Source organism: Anser brachyrhynchus (genome assembly GCF_964034855.1).
Source record: "Anser brachyrhynchus genome assembly, chromosome: 2".
NCBI classification, from domain to species: domain Eukaryota; kingdom Metazoa; phylum Chordata; class Aves; order Anseriformes; family Anatidae; genus Anser; species Anser brachyrhynchus.
In genome coordinates, this window is record NC_137695.1 from 109,567,054 (window position 1) to 109,584,599 (window position 17,546).

Sequence of the window (17,546 nt, forward strand, 5' to 3'; positions counted from 1 at the left end):
CGTCTGCCATTCATATGCTGCTATATAGTGGTACTAATACATCTCTAAGTTTGAATGAATTAAATTGTATTTAATCCTTTCTCTGTGAGCTTGTAAACAGATACCAGTGCATATCAGCACTAGTGTACATTACTGGCAAGTGACATGTGCTGTCAGCATAATTTTAGACAAGATTCATGTCTTGCATAGCACTTATCTGAAGTTATCAGTGATTCAGAATTTTAAAATGTTTATCATTGGTGTGCTAGCTACTGAAATCAGGAGGTTTTCTCAGGATATGAATCATTTCTACTTTGGATGCAGAAACAAGTGGATGCCAGTAGTGATTGTCTATTGACTTCCTAAAGGAGAGTAATTAAAATTCACTCTTGGAAGAGCCCTTTAATCGGCATTGATTTTAATCCTTTATTGTTAAATAGCTGTAGGTTGCCTTCTTTTCACTTTAGAGTGAAGTATAGTCAGAAGAGTGTGTGTGTGTAATTGGTAGCAAATATAACAAGGTTAAATGCAGCAAGATGACAGAAGACAAGAGCAACTTTTTGGTAACTCAGTGCTCCAGTTGTCTTGAGGAAGATAAGCAGTTTGCTCTGACTACAGAAAAAATCTCAATGCATTCATACTACTGCACATCAGTAGCTGAGCTGTAGACATTGAAGTATTGCATTAATATTTGCTGTGCTTGAATTAGCTGAATTGGCAGTGTACTTAAGTAGGGAGTTGGGCTTTCATATTATTTACTTAATTATATTTGTAATTTACTGTGGCTCAGTACTCAGCATGATTTTTAATTGTCTAAGGGAGACTGTTAATTTTACAAATGAGGTGGAATAAGTGCATGTAATATTGCAGTCTTGGCTTTATAGGAAGAAGGCTGTGTTCTGTGCTCATTGCTAAGCTTTATGGTATTCCCATTACTACCACACTGGTATGGTTCTAATTAAAAATTTAGAAGTTCATTTGCCAGTAGCTATTATGCAGTCCCTGTTTCTTTAATTATTGCTATTTTGCTATAATTTGGGTGGCAAATATATGAGGTTCCTGCCCAGCACTTAAAAAGTAAAATAAATAAATAAATAAATAAATAAATAAATTGTTGATGCTAGTTGCTAGTGCCTTAATATGCAGTAAATTATGTTGTGAAAGAGGCCTCTGCTGAACATCTGAGGTTATCTGCCATTTGGTACCCTCACTGAAAAGGTACACTATATGTAAAACTCCTTAAGTACATATTTATAATGTTACAGATTTGGGCTGTTACAATTAGTTGGTATCCTGATCTTTCTCGTAGAAAAATTGCTAGTCACACACTGTCATTCTGTCAGTATGGATTACTTAATAAAAATAACAGAATTAAAAAAAAAAAAAGGCAAAGAAAAAATGAAGTAAAAAAATGATTCATCTCCTTTACGGTATATCCTTGTTAATAGTTCATGACAGCAGAAACCTAGGAATATAAAGATGCATCATGTAGGAAAGAAACCAAGTAGCTTACTATGCAATAAAAAGTTGAAGACTTGCCCTTCATTTTTGCACTGGCATTTAGGTTAATGATAATGGTAGCACTGCAAATTGATGTTCTACACAGGAGTAGTACAGAAATGATTAGAGGCTATTTCCTAGAATTATAGAACAGAATCATTTGCATAAGATTCACAGGGGGTCATCTAGCTGAAGCCCCCACTCAAGCAGGGCTAGTGTCAAAATTAGATCAAGTTGCTGAGTGTCTTGTTCAAATGAGCGTTCAGGATCTCCCAAGATGGAGATACCACAGCCTTCCTGGACACCTACTATATGTTAATCTTTGTTGCTGTTCTTCCCTGTACTTTTCCAGGTGTCTTTCTTACCAAGCCTAGCTAAAACAACGTAGTAGCAGTTAAATTATTATTTGTCACCTAAAAACTGGTTTTAGTCAACCTGCTTTTTGTAAATGTTCTGGTGTAAAATAGCAAGGTAATTAAGTCACTGTTGTGTGCTGAAATTGAACCAGAAACTCAGGGTTTTAAGATAAGTCTGATTCCTGCTATGGTGGTGACTGTATGCTATAAAGGAGTTTCAGGTCAATCCTGAGTTGAGTGAAAAGTCAATTCATTATGTCCCCTTATTAAAAAAAAAAAAAAAAAGTCAGAACTGATCAGATACCCTACAGTTTGAACTTCAGTACTTCAGTTAAACATCAGATGCAGCCAGTATGCATATATGAGGGGCAGGTCCTGCCTTCAGACTAACCTGGTCTCCTTCTATGACAAGATCCACTTAGCAGACGAGGTAAAGGCCATGGATATTGTCTACGTGGATTTTACTAAAAGGTTTAGCAGTTTCCAACAAAATTCTCCTGAAGAAACTGGCTGCACATGGATTGGACATATACACAGTTCCTTGAGTGAAGAAATGTCTGCATGGCCAGGCTCAAAAATTCATAGTGAACAGAGTTCAATCCAGCTGGGGGCTGGTCACCTGTTGTGTCCCCCAGCGCTCTGTCTTGGGGACAGTTTTTTCACCTTTTTTATCAGATGAGGGGATTGAGTGCAGCCTCAATAATTTTGTGGATGATTTCAAGTTAGGCAGCACTTTTGATCTGATTGAGGGTAGGAAGACACATCAGAGGGATCTGTACTGGCTGGATTGATAGGCTGAGTCTGATCACACAACATTCAACAAAGCTAAGTGCCAGGTGCTGCACTAGGGTCATAACAACCCCATGCAACAGTATAGGTTTGGGGAAGAGTGGCTGGAAATTTTCCTGGCAGAAAACTATGTGCGGGTACTGGTCAACAGCAGACTGAACATGATCCAGCAATGTCACCAAGAAGGCCAATGACATCCTGGCCTTCATCAGAAATAGTGTGGCTACCAGAACTAGGGAAATGATTGTCCCCTTTATATGTAGCACTGGTGAGATCACACCACAGAGTGATACTCAGTTGCTTGAACGTGCAGAGAAGAGCAACAAATCTGGTGAAGGTACTAGAAAAGAAGACTTATGAGGAGTGGCTGAGGGAATTGGAGTTGTATGGCCTGAAGAAGAGGAGGATGAGTGGAGACCTTATCGCTCTCTACAGCTACCTGAAATGAGGTTGTGGCAAGGAGGGTGTCAGTTTCTTTTCTCAACTGACAAGTGAAAAAATGTGAGGAAATGGTCTCAGGTTGTTACAGGTGATGTTTAGATCAGATATTAGAAAGAATTTCTTCAAGGAGAGGGTGGTCACATGTTGGAACAAGCTGCCCAGGGAAGTGGTGGAGTCCCCAGCCCTGAAGGCATTTAAGAGAGGTGTAGCGCTAGGGGTGGCACTAAGGTGTAGCATGGTTTAGTGATGGGACTTGGTAGGTCAGGTTGAGGGTTGGACTTGATCTTGCAAGTCTTTTCCAACCTAGATGATTTTATCATTCTGTGATTCAAAGTGTTGTAAACATACCAGTCTAAAAAATCAACATGTGAATCTCATCCACCTTCTATTCAAGTAGCCTTCTTTTTCCTGTAGGCCAGATGTCAATGTGCACAACTTGTTGCTTGTACCATAAAAAAGATCATAAAAATGACTGTAGTATCAAGGTCAAAGGTCCATTTGTTCCATGTCTTATTTTGTACCATGTATCAGAAACCAAATATGCTCTGAGTATCCATTTCTCTGTCAAACTAAAGATCTTTAAGAGCTGGATGTTACTGAACATTTACAGTTAGATAAATTCAGGAGATTTAATTTTACCACATCTGTCCAGACTTCTCTTGAACTCATGATTTGATGTCTAGGACATCCTGTGGCAGCATAAACACACATTGCAGGAAGAGTGCGCCTTTGCTCATTTGATTTGTTTTTGTTATTTTTGTGAATGTGATTCTTACCAGCTTCATTTGATGCACTCGGCAGAACAAGACAGTGAAAAATATATCCTTATTAGACTTCTCCATGGCTGTGATTTTATAGTCATCCGCGATTCAATGCTTTCTTTGATAGAGCAGAGTCTTACCTTACTCGTTTGTCCCTTGTGCAGGAGTCATTCTGTACCTTCCATCATCACCTTGCTCATCTGTGCAACTTTTCTGGTTATATCTCTGATTTAAAAAGAAAGAAATGGGGAACATGGGTAGGGAAGAATAGCATGCATGGGCTTACACAAATAAGAAGGATCAATAGCAAGTGAGATGAAGAATTCAGCAAAGTTTAAAACTATTAAAGCAATATTGATTTAACTTGGGCTGTAGACTTGGATAGTGCCACATGTAGTACAGAAATAAAGTAATCCGTGACCATCTCTGAAAACTGTGTCATATATATTTAGAATACATGTGCATTTGCAAGAACTTCCTCTTACATTTTGCCTTTTTTACAGTTTGGGCAGTGGCTTACAGTGTGATTAACGCCTGTATAATGCAGGTGATTCCTTTACATTTCTTGGCCTCATTCTTTCTGTCAACACTAAACATATCTGGCAAGTTAAAATTTCACTTACCCAAGAGAATGTTGTCAGACAAGAGAAATCCATTTGATCCAGTTTCATCTAGGTTCTCAAGCAAACACCTTCAAACACAGGAATTTCAATGGGTTCAGAGGAGTCCTTACAACTGAAGGCTCTGCATAAACACCTGACTGATTTGATCCTTTAGAGATTTATCTTAGAAAGCTCCCTAAGGGGACCTTCTATGGAAAAATCAATCTAGTTTACTTGTTACAATTAAATATACTCTGTCAATTTTATACTCTCAGGGAAAATCTAAAATAGTTATGATGTAGTCAATAACATAGTCAAATTAAAGCCCTCAAAAGATATTCTCAAAAGATATTCTGTCAACTGCAAATCAATGCATTTCTGAAATGATTTAAAAGTAATTTCTGGTTCTGTATCTCTCTTTTTATCCCACTGCCCCTCTCTGTTTTTGCCATCATGTTTTCCTGCTTTAAAAATATTTTTCTCCCCCTTCTGACATGCAAACCTGCACAGCAAAGAAAGAAAAATGGCTTAAAGACAGACGGACCAGAGCTAACTGGAAAGTTAGCTTTTCATCTTATAAAGAAATACACAGAAAATGGTTATATACCTCAGATATTGGCTTTCCCCCAAAACCAATTATGTACAATTTTTTATCGTTGAAGTATTAGTGGAACGTGCTTCTGTTCAGACATAAATTTCAGAGATCCTGAAAGAGCGTCAGAAATTAGTTCATTTTGGAAACAGGTCTTATGGTAAATAAAAGACAGTAGCAAAAGCCAGGCTGCAGCCTTCATCATCATTGACTGCTTTTGAGGGTAAGGTATTCCCAGAAATAAACTTATGTTTTGTATAGAGGTTACTTATCCTGTTCTCTTAGTGGTTATTTGGAAAAACTTCAGTTAAAGCTTGATGCTTTTCTATATCCCTGGGCAACCTCATATAGTGGGTGGGATCCATGCCCATGACAGGGGGGTTGGAATGAGGTGATCTTTAAAGTCACTTTCAACCCAAACCACTCTATGATTCTATGATTTCCAAAGGAGTTAACTTAAAAAAATCTTTCTGGAGTGTGGGAAGTTGGTTATCACACTTTCTGATCAGGTTGATCTTTTCTGGCTTTATAAATGTGAGTTTATAATATTTGCAGGTTATTTTTACTCTGAAAATTTTTAATTGTTATTCTAACAACCAGCGTGCAGTGGTGAGCTGTGGTCTCCGTAAAGGTGTTTACAGATGCTTTGAATGTGCAGCAAGAGTGTAAAATAACTAGTAGTTTTTGATATGTTGAATAAGTTGTTGTATTGATCACATTTCAGCATAGTAGTGTCAATGCCACACTTAGTAATGCATTTTTTCTCTTTTTATCTCTTTCATTTTACTTTCCAGTAAAAGACTGGTGTTTTTCACTGCATTTACAAGAAAAGATGTTTGTGCTTATTCCGCCTTGTACTTATGAATTGTTCACATTAAATAATAATAATAATATTAATAATAAAGAAACAAACAAAAAAGTATAAAATAGCTAGACCCTTAAGGGATGAGAAAACTTGGAATAGTGAGATGACTCATAAAACTCAAATACAGAGCACAGGGGAAAGCCATTTATTTCTGTTAGTCTCAATGAGCAGTACTGGAAATCTAAGAGGGGAAAGATATGTATATCACTTTCCTTACCAAAAATGGCTTGGAAATAAATATTCTCAATTTATATAATTTTAAAAATTAATATATTTAAAAGTTCAGTGGCTTACCGTTGCAATTTTGTCACCCACCCATAGGATGCTAGTGGGGCAGTACCATGTATGCGGCTGCAGCCTGCTGATTGTTTGGTCACCATGCTCTGTTGCTTTTCCAAACAGAAGCAATAGGATTCCTTTGTGCTTTTGTAGTATGAGAAAAGTCTATAGAAGGAAGAGGCTAGGGGAGAGGCATGTTTACAGAGAGTCACATTTTCTGGGGCAAACACATGTAACTAGCCTTGTCTTTTTCTGTAGAAGAGTCAACAAAATGTACATATGTTGTGCAAGGAGAGCAAAATGTGAGATGGCACAACAAATGCAGCATTATACATTATAAATATTTTTTTTTTTTTTTTTGGCTTTTCTTCTTGCAAGGAGGACTGGTACCATGTAAAAATTTTGCCACAGAGCACTTATATAAAAGCCTTTCAACACTGCTGTGATTTTTAATGAATATGTAGCTGCTTGCCATGTTAACAATTTTATCTTGTTTCAGGCTAGTAGTTTTAACTGCTGCACTTTGATTATATTTCAGAACAGTCAAGCATCAAATATTGAAACTGACATCTGAATTAAAGAGTGTGCAAAAAATCTCTTCCGTCTTTAACTATTGAAACAAACTAAAATGGAAAACTGACTAAAAGAGGTGAGTCCTTTCTTCTTACTCTCTGATCTTTCTCCTTGATCTGTCTCTGTATCTCTTTTATTCATTTTTCTCCAGATTTGCTTGTAAAAGACAGGAAGCCAAATGACAGCAAATTATGAACTGCTTTAATGGAGATGAAGGCAGCTTGATAGCTTGCTATTTTGACTTAGAAAAGTATGTAAGTGATAGCCCATCTTTGTACTTATGCCTGCATGTTGCACACAGTGTTAATATCAGATGCCTGAGTGTTGTGGTGCCTTTGTGAACTATTTTCATGAGTTTGACGTGAACAGAAAAATGGAACATACAGACTTGAAGGTTGAGTAGAGCCCAGTAGGTCTAGATGTATGAGCTGTAGAGTGAGTTTAGAGAGTATGAGAGAAGGGATTGATTTGGCCTGGAGGAGTACAAGGAAAGAGAAAATCAGAGCCAAAATGAAAGTACAGAAGGCACTACGGAGAAGTGTTAGAAGAAAGAAACACAACCTAGGGAAACCTTTTTTTTTTTTTTTTTTGAACACTAAAACCTGCAGCAGAACTGGACCTTATTGACCTGGTAGACATACTGAAGTTAAGCAGACCGCCAGCAACTCTAGCTTCTTGGGCAGCTACTGAATAGTAGCAAAGTAGTGAAATATAGTGAACAATATCTGTTTCAGAAAACTAAAAAAATGAAGGTAAAATGAAATCAACTGTTCTATATACTGTTTCTAATTACCATACAACAAACTTTAACATACATACACTAGAAACAGGGAGAGTATTTTAATTTCTATTTCTTTTTAAAGTGATAGTCATGCAACTTATAATTTAGTATGACTATAAAAGTAACTCTTATAACTCTGCTGTTTCCGTCTATTTATAATTTTGTAATAAGCAGTTTAATGTACTAACATTATTATGCATATTTAATTATATAATCTATTATGAGTATAACAGGATTAGTTAGGTATGATACTGTACCTGAACTTGTGAATTTCCCTAAGTGGACAGTAAATTTAAGTAATTAAATGCAATGTTTTACATCTCTGGAATATCCTTTGTGTCACTCAAGAGCCATCTTTAGTCATTCTTTTCCATTTACTTAACACATTTCAATGAACGCTTTACTTTAAAATAACTTTTTTTTTTTTTACAATTAGTGCATTGTATAATTACCCAGTAGTAACAATTAGATTGTATTTTAGTAAACTTGCTATAAGAGGAGAAAATACTGATGCTACTGCAGCATTTCCAATGCCATAGCTCTGTAACCTTGATGATTTATTGTACATAATATATATGTGTATATATGATTCTATGTTATATACATCATATATACATAAGTACTTCTGTGATGCAAGTATGTATTTCTAATGTGTATATATGTTAGAAAACATAGTGCATATTCTCTGCAGAATAGGACCTGGAACTAGCAGGCATTTTCTGACTATCTAAACTAATTAGGTCAATTGACCTAACTTTGCCTCAGTTTGACCTTCAGTAAAAATACAGAACTTCATTGAAATAATGTTATAATGTCAGCAATTATGTGATTTTCTCAAATAGATGTTGTTGTATTTTTAGTTTAGGAATTTGTTTTTTAGAATAACCCATTTATTAATTACTTACACATTTATATCAATTACCGTACATTATTAAAGAAAAAAGTTACTGTACATTATTAAAAAAAAATCCCCTAAGTTCCTTGTGGTTTGGACAAAACAATCTCTTACATTCCCATTGTTCAGTGTTTCTTACAACTCTGCTTGACTTTGGCTGTTACATGTGCCATACTTTGGACATCTGTCTTTTCTAAGAGCCAAGAAAGTTAAAAATGATGCAGTAAAAACATTATTAAGGCATCTTTGTGAATATTTGTGTATATTAAGAAATGCCAGAATACAGGTTGTCAGTTCACACACACACCATGACAGTTGCTTTCTAACAACATTTTTTTTCCCATATTTTTACTTGATGTTCACCTGGGTATTGGTGGTTTCTGTTTTTATTGAATAAGAACTTGAGATTTACTCCTATTATTGGTTTTTATCCTTCTTAAGACATTTTACAGAGCCCATTTATTCAGTTGATCGACCAAATTTTGGACTGAGTACTTAAGATCTAGCAGTATAAGTATAATCTTCAGTGTTTGAGAATGACAAATGAAAGAAGCCAGGGACAAAAACACCTGGATCGTGTTGGACTGGTGCAGAGGAATATTCATAGCTTTCCTTCAGCTTAGTAGAAAGTTTTGTGCAACCTTTGTGTACACACACGTACACACATGCGTGCACACTCCTAATATAGCAACCCTCTGATTACTTGCAAGAAGCAAAAGCACCACCACAGACTTTGAAAAACCTAGATGAGAATCTTTATGAAATGTGTTAGGGATGCAGAATAAACTTTAAAAAGACTAAATAAAATAAATATAATTGATCCTCTTCAGAGCAATTTTTTGAAAGATGTAAATCTTAATATATTCCTGTCTCACTGAAAGGTAAGGTACTGGATTCATGTTATTAATCATCAAGACTCTTAGGCTCTTCAAAATATTGTTCTGTGGGGAAAAAGGACACATGATGTTGAGAACAAATTACCAGTTAAAAGATATGATGGTCATTGATGCAGTACAAGAGGAACTATAAGATATTTTACTAATAATACTAGCATGAAGATAACTGTTGTAATGAAGGGAAAAGTTAGAAGTACTGCCTCAGGTAAAGTACGATGAAAAAGCAGAAAAGCTTAGATGAGGCAAAGGTAATGGAGAAAAGAAATACCGGTTTTCAGGGGCTAATTGAATGACTGCTCATGGCTTGCATGTTTGTTTTAAGTATAGACAAGACTTTTCATTACAACTTGAATGGTAATTCCCTATGAATTAGAGAATAGAAACTTAAATAATGAGATAGAGAGGTAAATTGTATTGTCTTTTAGATAAAACTGGAAATTTCAAATGGAAATATGTGTTATATATTCCACCCCCTTCTCTACTTATGAGAAATTGAAACATCAAAATAAAAGATAGAGATAACCTTCCAAGGAAGAATATGTGCACAATGGGAGACATCTGATGAAATGATGATGATTCTGGATTTTTTGCCTTATGAAACAAAGTGGTTGCACAGTCAGCCTTATGCTTCATAAAAAAGTACTGTTATTGAATTAGTTGTAAAGAGCCAAATGCATTTCTGCATCCAGAGGCAAGTTAGAAGTCCAGGGAATATCCATAATCTTTGGGATGAGGTGAATACTGAAACTGCTCCTGGACACTCCTTAGATTTGAGGACTGAAGTAGATGATGCCTTGCTGAAAACTCATGATCCTTTTAAGCATAAGGGAAAATGGGGTGACAGCATACAGATGAAGAAAATATTTTAAAATATCAGACAAACAAGTGCTGAGATAGAGGGTAAAATATTGTCTGAAAAGTTTCATTTCTATTGATAAGTAAGGAAACAGTAATTAATGTCTAGAAACTATAGACATTTTAATGATATAATCTTTAATATAAATTATGTCAAGGTACAAAACCAGAATCTTTTATTTCAAACATGAGAAAAGTATTGGGTTGGTAAATGTGGTGGAAAAGGCTAAGGAAAGGACAGAGAAAGTAAATTCAAGGCAACATTGCTTTCTTCCCAGCCCACCCCCAATACCTTGATGAGTATGAGATCATAGAAGAGGTTAAAAATACCTAGGTAAGTAAGGAAGTGAGGTAAAATATTTAACCATCTATTCCTTTTATTATTTTTTTTACACATTTTCTTCTTATTTTATGTTAATCCTGTGGAATGCTAAACAGCCCTTTTACTTTAAAATGCCTTTCCTTGTGACTATCTATTCTTAGAGTGAAACACACTGCCTCAACAGACCTGTTCGTGAGTGCACGACTGTTGCCTGGCAGCCCTGAGACCAAGGGATATTAGAGTTAGGTGACAATATTGTTGAAAGAAAAGGTCATAGCTCAGGAAATGCCAGAGATTTTCAACTTCCTTATGTTCTTCTGTACTCTCTTAGGCATCTACTTCCACAACTGTTTATGGCAATAGCTTGATGGGTGCTTAAATTCACCCAGCATGACTTTTTTTGTAAGTGCAAACCATTGGAATTGGATGCCTGTAAGAAGCTTGCATGGTGAGTCAAAAGTAATAACACCATTAACTCTGAGAAAGGGAGCATTCATTGTATTCTTATCATTCTCTTCCAGTACAAGTTTCAAACTGAGCACAGTAGGAAATCCTATTTACTCCCATGGTATAAAATCATATCTCTGAAACGATTCACCTGTCTTAGAAACAAGCTGCTCTACAGAACTGCCACAGTTTTTAAACTACTGGCTCGGGAAGAGATGTCTTTCTTAGGTTTGCTTTGCACATCATAAGCAGGCTATCTCAACTATCTCAACGTTTCCTAATGGCTTGATGGAATCAGAGGCTCCACATGTATCCTCACACTGGAAAGACCACAGGCAGCACAATCTGTCCTTATGTGGTCTGAATTTGTATTTTTGTATGATTCAGCTGTTACAGCTAAAGAAATAACATCAGCAAATTCTGATTCAGATAATCTTTTTAGTTCAGTGTTGCAGGCATGGAACTTGCACTATGCAAAATGAAAAGAGAGATTTGTCCTTAATGAATAGTGAGAATCTGGCCAAAGCATATAAGTAATTTCTTCCAACTCATTGGGTAGTACAAAACGATGTTGTTCTGAAAGCCTTATTTTATAAAAAAACTCTCTCTCTGTAATGTGGTTATTATTTTAAACTGTTTCTACATTCAGTTTTATTTCTACTATATAGATTCTACTCGTCTTTTGTTTTGTTACCCTTTCCTGCCAGCTTTTTAGGTACTGCAGGCACCCTTTTAAAAACTGACTAACAATATATGAAAGGGCAAGATGGCAGTAAGGACACCGCAACAAATTGTCATGTTCAGGACTTAAATGGTCAAGAGACACCACAGTCATGGTTGGCTGAAGTGACTAGGTTCTCAAGACCAAATAAGGAAAAAAATTCTTAACAAAGTATCATTCATCAAGAAAAAAAGTGTGTAATCATGTATTTCTTAATTGGCTTTGCTTTTAAAGCATGAATTTACTAAGCATGTATTTCTGAATTCACTTGACTCTAAAAGCATGAATTTTGTGAGCACTTTTTCACAAATATTCATTGTACTGGATTTATTTTAAAAGAGAGAAGAAATATTTCAGTTTTATAAAATCAGCACAATTAAATTTGCACTTAGGTTTTAAGAACTGGCTAGGAACTTCTTACAACAACTAAAAATCAGATCTTGCTAGTCCTGGAATAAAAGGACAATTTCAAGGTGTGGAAGAAAATAAATCATCAAAATCATAGAATCATAGAATGGTTTGGATAGGAAGATCATGTAATTCTAATCCCCCTGCCATGGGCATAGACAACTTCCACTACACCGGGTAGCTCAAAGCCCCATCCAACCTGGCCTTGAACACCTTCAGAGATGGGGCATCCACAGCTTCTCTGGGCAGCCTGTTCCAAAGCCTCAACATCCTCTGAGTGAAGAATTTCTTCTTTATATCTAATCTAAATCTCTTTTAGTTTAAAGACATTACATGTAAAGTCCAGAAATAGTTCAAAGGTTGGTGAAGTGTTAAGGAGAAGGGTGAGTTACTTAAAAATTTTTGGTGAATTTGTATGTTAAAATATCCTATATCAATATAGAAAAATATAGTGGATAAGAATTAGGCAGTAAAAGAACAAGGAATTAAACACAGGGGCATGATACCATAAATCAAAATTCTGAAAATATTTTTGAGGGTGTGATGCTTTACTATCTGGAATATAATTCTGCAGGTGACAGGTTAATGCACTGCTTAGACTTTCAAATATGAGAACAAGTGGCCCAAGTGTGGCTACTCCGGGACCCACTTCATTAAGGTACTAACATTTGAAAAAGTTGTTGAAAACTGGAGAGACTTTGGTAGAAGATGTTAGTTTGTTGTAGGGCTTGCTTGCTACGATAAGACTAAAAAGATACAGCCTACTAGGTTTAGTGGAGGGGAAGTCAGGAAACTATTTCACTGTGGAAGACAGCAAACCACTGAACATGTAGGAATAACAAACAATGACAAAAAGAGCTCCAGTATGTGAAAATTATATCTAGAAATGGAAGCAAAATGTGTATCTTTAGACAGAAGTAAATAAACTTTGGAACAATTTACCAATTTACCAGTGCTGTGGATCCCTGTAACTTAAAAGATTTTATCTGGAATTAGGTCTAGTATTGCTGAAGCAGTCTGGGGAAATAGATGCTAAAACATCCTTGAGATTTATTCATTAAATTTACCAAGATATATATTGGGTTCCTCTGAAAATTTTAGAAACACAGCAAAGCTAAAAGCAGTGCTCTCTTTTTCAGTCACAAATTATGGGGCTTGATCAAAGGTGTTGTGGAGTGGTGTGAAATATTCTGTGACATGTTGCAAAGAGAGTTAGACTGCATTGTCATAATAGCATCTTCTGCATACAGACAGCGTATTTTGTAGGTGAGAATAGCTAAAAACTGCTTTGACCTAATAGGAACCTACTGAGATTGCTGTTAATGTAGTTTCAGTGTTTTCTTGCACTCCATCTGTTTAATAAGATGACTCTGAATCACTCATGTTGTAGTACGAAGTGCTATTTCACCTCCATTCATCCTTTGCTGGCCGGGAAAATATTGAAAGACCAGGTCTGTGTACACTGAGAGCATCTAGCAGCTTAGTAACTGCTTTGTTTCTCTTAGACCTTCAGCAGTTGCTTTGATTACCAAAGCATAAATAGTCTTTTGAGGACCTCCCCTGGGATCTGAGTGTGTTAACCAGAGAAGGTCCTGAAATATGACAAGGCATATTAACACCTCTTGGTTTTCTGTCATATTGTCTATAGAAAGAATTCATTTCAGACTACTGCATGCCACCAGAAAAACTTTGATCTTAAATAGCTGAGTTTGCTTGACTCAATTCTACCTTGGTGAGAGTTACATTGAATTAGCAGTTACATAGACATATTGAACATCCAGTCACACACCAGTAAAAGCAGTAATTTCACTGTCACTGGACATTGTAACTGATACTGTAGAAACGATCTATCTTCTTTGGTTTTTACACCTCACTGGGTTCTGCAGGCCTAAGAACCACCAATCCTAGAAACTTCAATGGCAAATCTGTAAGCAGTACAAGTACTATTTGAAAGGCAATTTCCTACTATTATCCTATCAGATACAGAGATATGTATCTGAAATAGGATGTTCATGGAGGACAAAGTAGAGATCAGCTATGGAAGAGGAAAATCAGTGTATCCCTTGAGTCAGAGTTGGTTTCTGTCCTGAACTTAGTTTACTCACAAAGCTGGGTTTTGCGAGGCTCTAGAAATACAAATCTGCCTGATAAACTGACAAAAAAAGTGTAGCAATAGCCTAGAACATTGTGGTGTTATTGTTTTTTTTTTTTTCATTATAGTTTTTGCAAGAATGCACAAATTAACAATGTGGAAGCAATTTATGTAGAAAATGAATAGTCTGCTTGTTAACACTTAATGAACTTACCACTTCTGTGTCCTGCTATTGCTAAATAGTTTTTTAAACTTACTTTTTATTGCATAAGAAAACATGCTTATATCAGCCCAATGTTAAAATCTCAGGGTATAAATAGTTATATATTTGTTATATTATAAAAGTGAATGTAGTTGAATATAAAGTATCAAGAAAATTTAATGGTTGAAGTATCATATATATTTTGGAAATCTGTGTATCCAAGACATCAGTGTGACAAACAACATATATTATTAGGTTATTGGGGCTTTATGAGCATATAAAAGCTATATGTCATTTTTATGTACCGTATATCATTATCAGAATAAAAATTATGCTGATGAGATTGCTGCATTTCTTATCATTATTCTGTAGATCTTCCACGTGGACTGTCAAGTCCAACAAGGAGATGCAGCAATATGTATTATACATTATTATATACAAGTTATTGATGATAACTGCTGTGTGTTTTCTTTGCATGGCTATTGGGGTGTCCTAATGTTAGAAAAAGAATCAAGTGTAAGCTAATTCTAGAAGATACTATGTTTTCAATATCAAGACCTTTGTGCTTGACATTTGAGTTGAAGATGCCCAGTGTTCAAGTAGTTGGTTGTTTTACATTCTTGACTGAGAGGATGAAAGCCCAGATGTTAGCAATATAAGATTTGTCATTTCTGTAAGTGAGCAAAGCCAAAAGATAATATATACACTTGTTAACTTCAATAACCTTATAATACAACTATTCAAATGATATACTTCACTTTGCTCCCATGCCTCACATAAGTGTCCTGCTTTCCTGTAAGGCTGTTGTGATTTTCACTTCAGAGAACTCTGGTCTGTAGCAACTGAAGAGGGTGTACTGCTTCCCAATGGATAGACTTTGATAAAATTAAGTTTTAGACACAGTAAAAATAGAATTGTGCTGCTTTATGATAAAATAAGTTCAGTTCTTGGTTTGGCTAAATGAGTCTGATTTGAGTCTGAGTTTGCACAGTATTAAATGGCATTACACTACATTATATAAACATGCTTATTTATGCATATATGTATATCTAGTTTTATAAAGCATTTTGTAAAAGTAACAAATAAATGTAATTCTATCTGTCTCTCTATCCAATTTGAAAATGTAACTCAAAAAGTGTGTTCAAGCAGATGAGGGAACCTAGCTGTCTCAGGAGGTACAAATTGGACTGATTAGGTCAAAACATATTTTCTTTAATATGTGATGTGGAATCTGCCCATAAGGAAAATAATACTAGGCAGGACTGAAGGCAAGTCAATATGACATCAAGAAGGAAATAACACCAATGGGTTGAAATGTGATTTTAGGTAACAGTATACTTTCTTAGATTTAAGATCAAGAGCAATTCAATATGAGAGATTCATCTCAGTTATTTTGTAGGGGACGCAACAATTTTAATTCAATAGAAATAAGAGGGATATGATAGTAAAACCAGCACTTCCGACAAGATGCTAGTGAACCTTTGTAGGATTGTTCTATTTTTTTTGGGGGGGGGGGGGGGGGCAGGGGGTATGGGAGTGGGGAGGAGTTGTAACAAGGATAAACTTTGTCCTGAAGCAAAATTTCTGATGTAGCTTTGACTCTGTGATACTTGGTGACACCAGTCAGATTTCTTAAAGTATCATGAAAAGAGTTAGTGTCTTAGAGCAACAATAAGCAAAGAAGCACAGGCTGTAGGAAAAGCCTGACAGAACCGGACATAGCATGGCATAATTTTCGAAAATACCAGCTGTGATGGAGCATCTGTTTTAAGGTTAGACAAATTAATATCTTGAGACTGTTTGGGTAATTAATTAATCTCTTGTTGGGATATCAATAGCCTGAGTTTCTAAGAAAACAGAAAATAATTGTTGTATCCTGATATCCTTGTAGTACAAGAATTTATTTGTCCTGCACTGCCTGACTGCCTGACCCTTCAGCATGGTGGGTTTTATATTTTCAATTACTAATCTCTGTTTTACATGATATTATGGTAAGATGGAATGCTTGTAGCACATCCTCTCTGAGTAATTGGTTAGCTGTCAGAGGAAAAGGAAAAATCAATAATAACAATAATTTTTTAGGTCTTAATATCTAAAGCAATTGTTTTTTACATTAAGTAGCTCTCATTGTATGTGTAAATCTGTACAGCTATTTTGTTTTGATTGTATTTATTTTCTCAATGCTTTCCTCATATTTAAACAAATTAGTCATAATGAACTAAAGGAAATTTTTTTTCTTCCTCTTTCAAAAATGTGAGGTTAATTACTTTCTGAAAACACATACCTGCCATGAATCAAATTATCTGGTTTCAGCTTAGATTAGATACTTGATTTGCAATTAAAAACCAAATGGTAAAACAAATTAAGAATGACAAATGCAGTTTATTGGCTCAGTAGATCGCTACCTTCCTGTATTACAGATGTTCTGTCTCACATGCAGTTCCATTTGATTTACTAATTGTATGTAAAATATTGTTATATTATGATTCCTCCTAACAATGTTGATACTTCATCTGAGATCCTTCTTGGTTAGAATGATTGAAAAGGATTGGCATAAAAATGAGTATTAGTTACTGATAGTTTGTATAGCTTTACAATACATTGGACTGTGCTCCTTTCTTCCATGTTTGAGAAACAAAACCCTATTTATTTTCTGTGAGGAGATCTTGAATACATTTAATGCTTTGCTTTTTACAGAGATGTGATAAAGCGGTGTTTTTCTTTTAACTTGAAAAAATTAAATGCCTGTGCCTCTTTTGCACCTCTGTGCAAAAGGAGGGAAAATCTGACTTTAAAATATTACTTTTGGTTATCTTTCAAAATGCATAACATTAGCATAAGGTCTTATTCATAGCTACAGCATTACTAAAACAAGGGAAGATGTGTGAGGCAAAAATGCTATTTTGTCTTTCTCAAGAAAACAAAATGCAGATTTGTGGCATTTTTCAAACTTGAATTATTTATATATCAAACATTACCCTGACAAATCTTGATTAAACATATGTGAATTCTCTTTATTCTCTTTATCTCTTCAACAGGTTGCCCTGCAGTTTTTAGTAATTCTCCTGACCCACCAAAATCTATGGAAGCTGAAACTTTCATATCCCAGTCTGAATATTGTTCAGTTCCCAAAATCTCTCTAGCTATATTGTGTATAGATATATTTCTTTTTTAATCATAGCTCTCAGTA

At 35.4% G+C, this 17,546-nt stretch overlaps 1 protein-coding gene across 12 annotated transcripts in view; it reads left to right on the forward strand.

Moving 5' to 3' along the window:
* DLGAP1 (DLG associated protein 1) overlaps positions 1-17,546 on the forward strand; it is a 419,363-nt gene that overhangs the window by 156,393 nt on the left and 245,424 nt on the right. For 8 of the 12 annotated variants that reach the window (XM_080581951.1, XM_080581947.1, XM_080581940.1 and 5 more), the window contains one exon: positions 6,703-6,813. The gene's annotated coding sequence lies outside the window, so the exon portion shown is untranslated. Of the gene's footprint in view, positions 1-6,702; positions 6,814-6,888; positions 7,490-10,442; positions 10,499-10,817; positions 10,935-17,546 lie in introns of all 12 variants that reach the window. The other 4 variants (XM_080581942.1, XM_080581943.1, XM_080581952.1 and 1 more) reach the window with 2 other exon arrangements.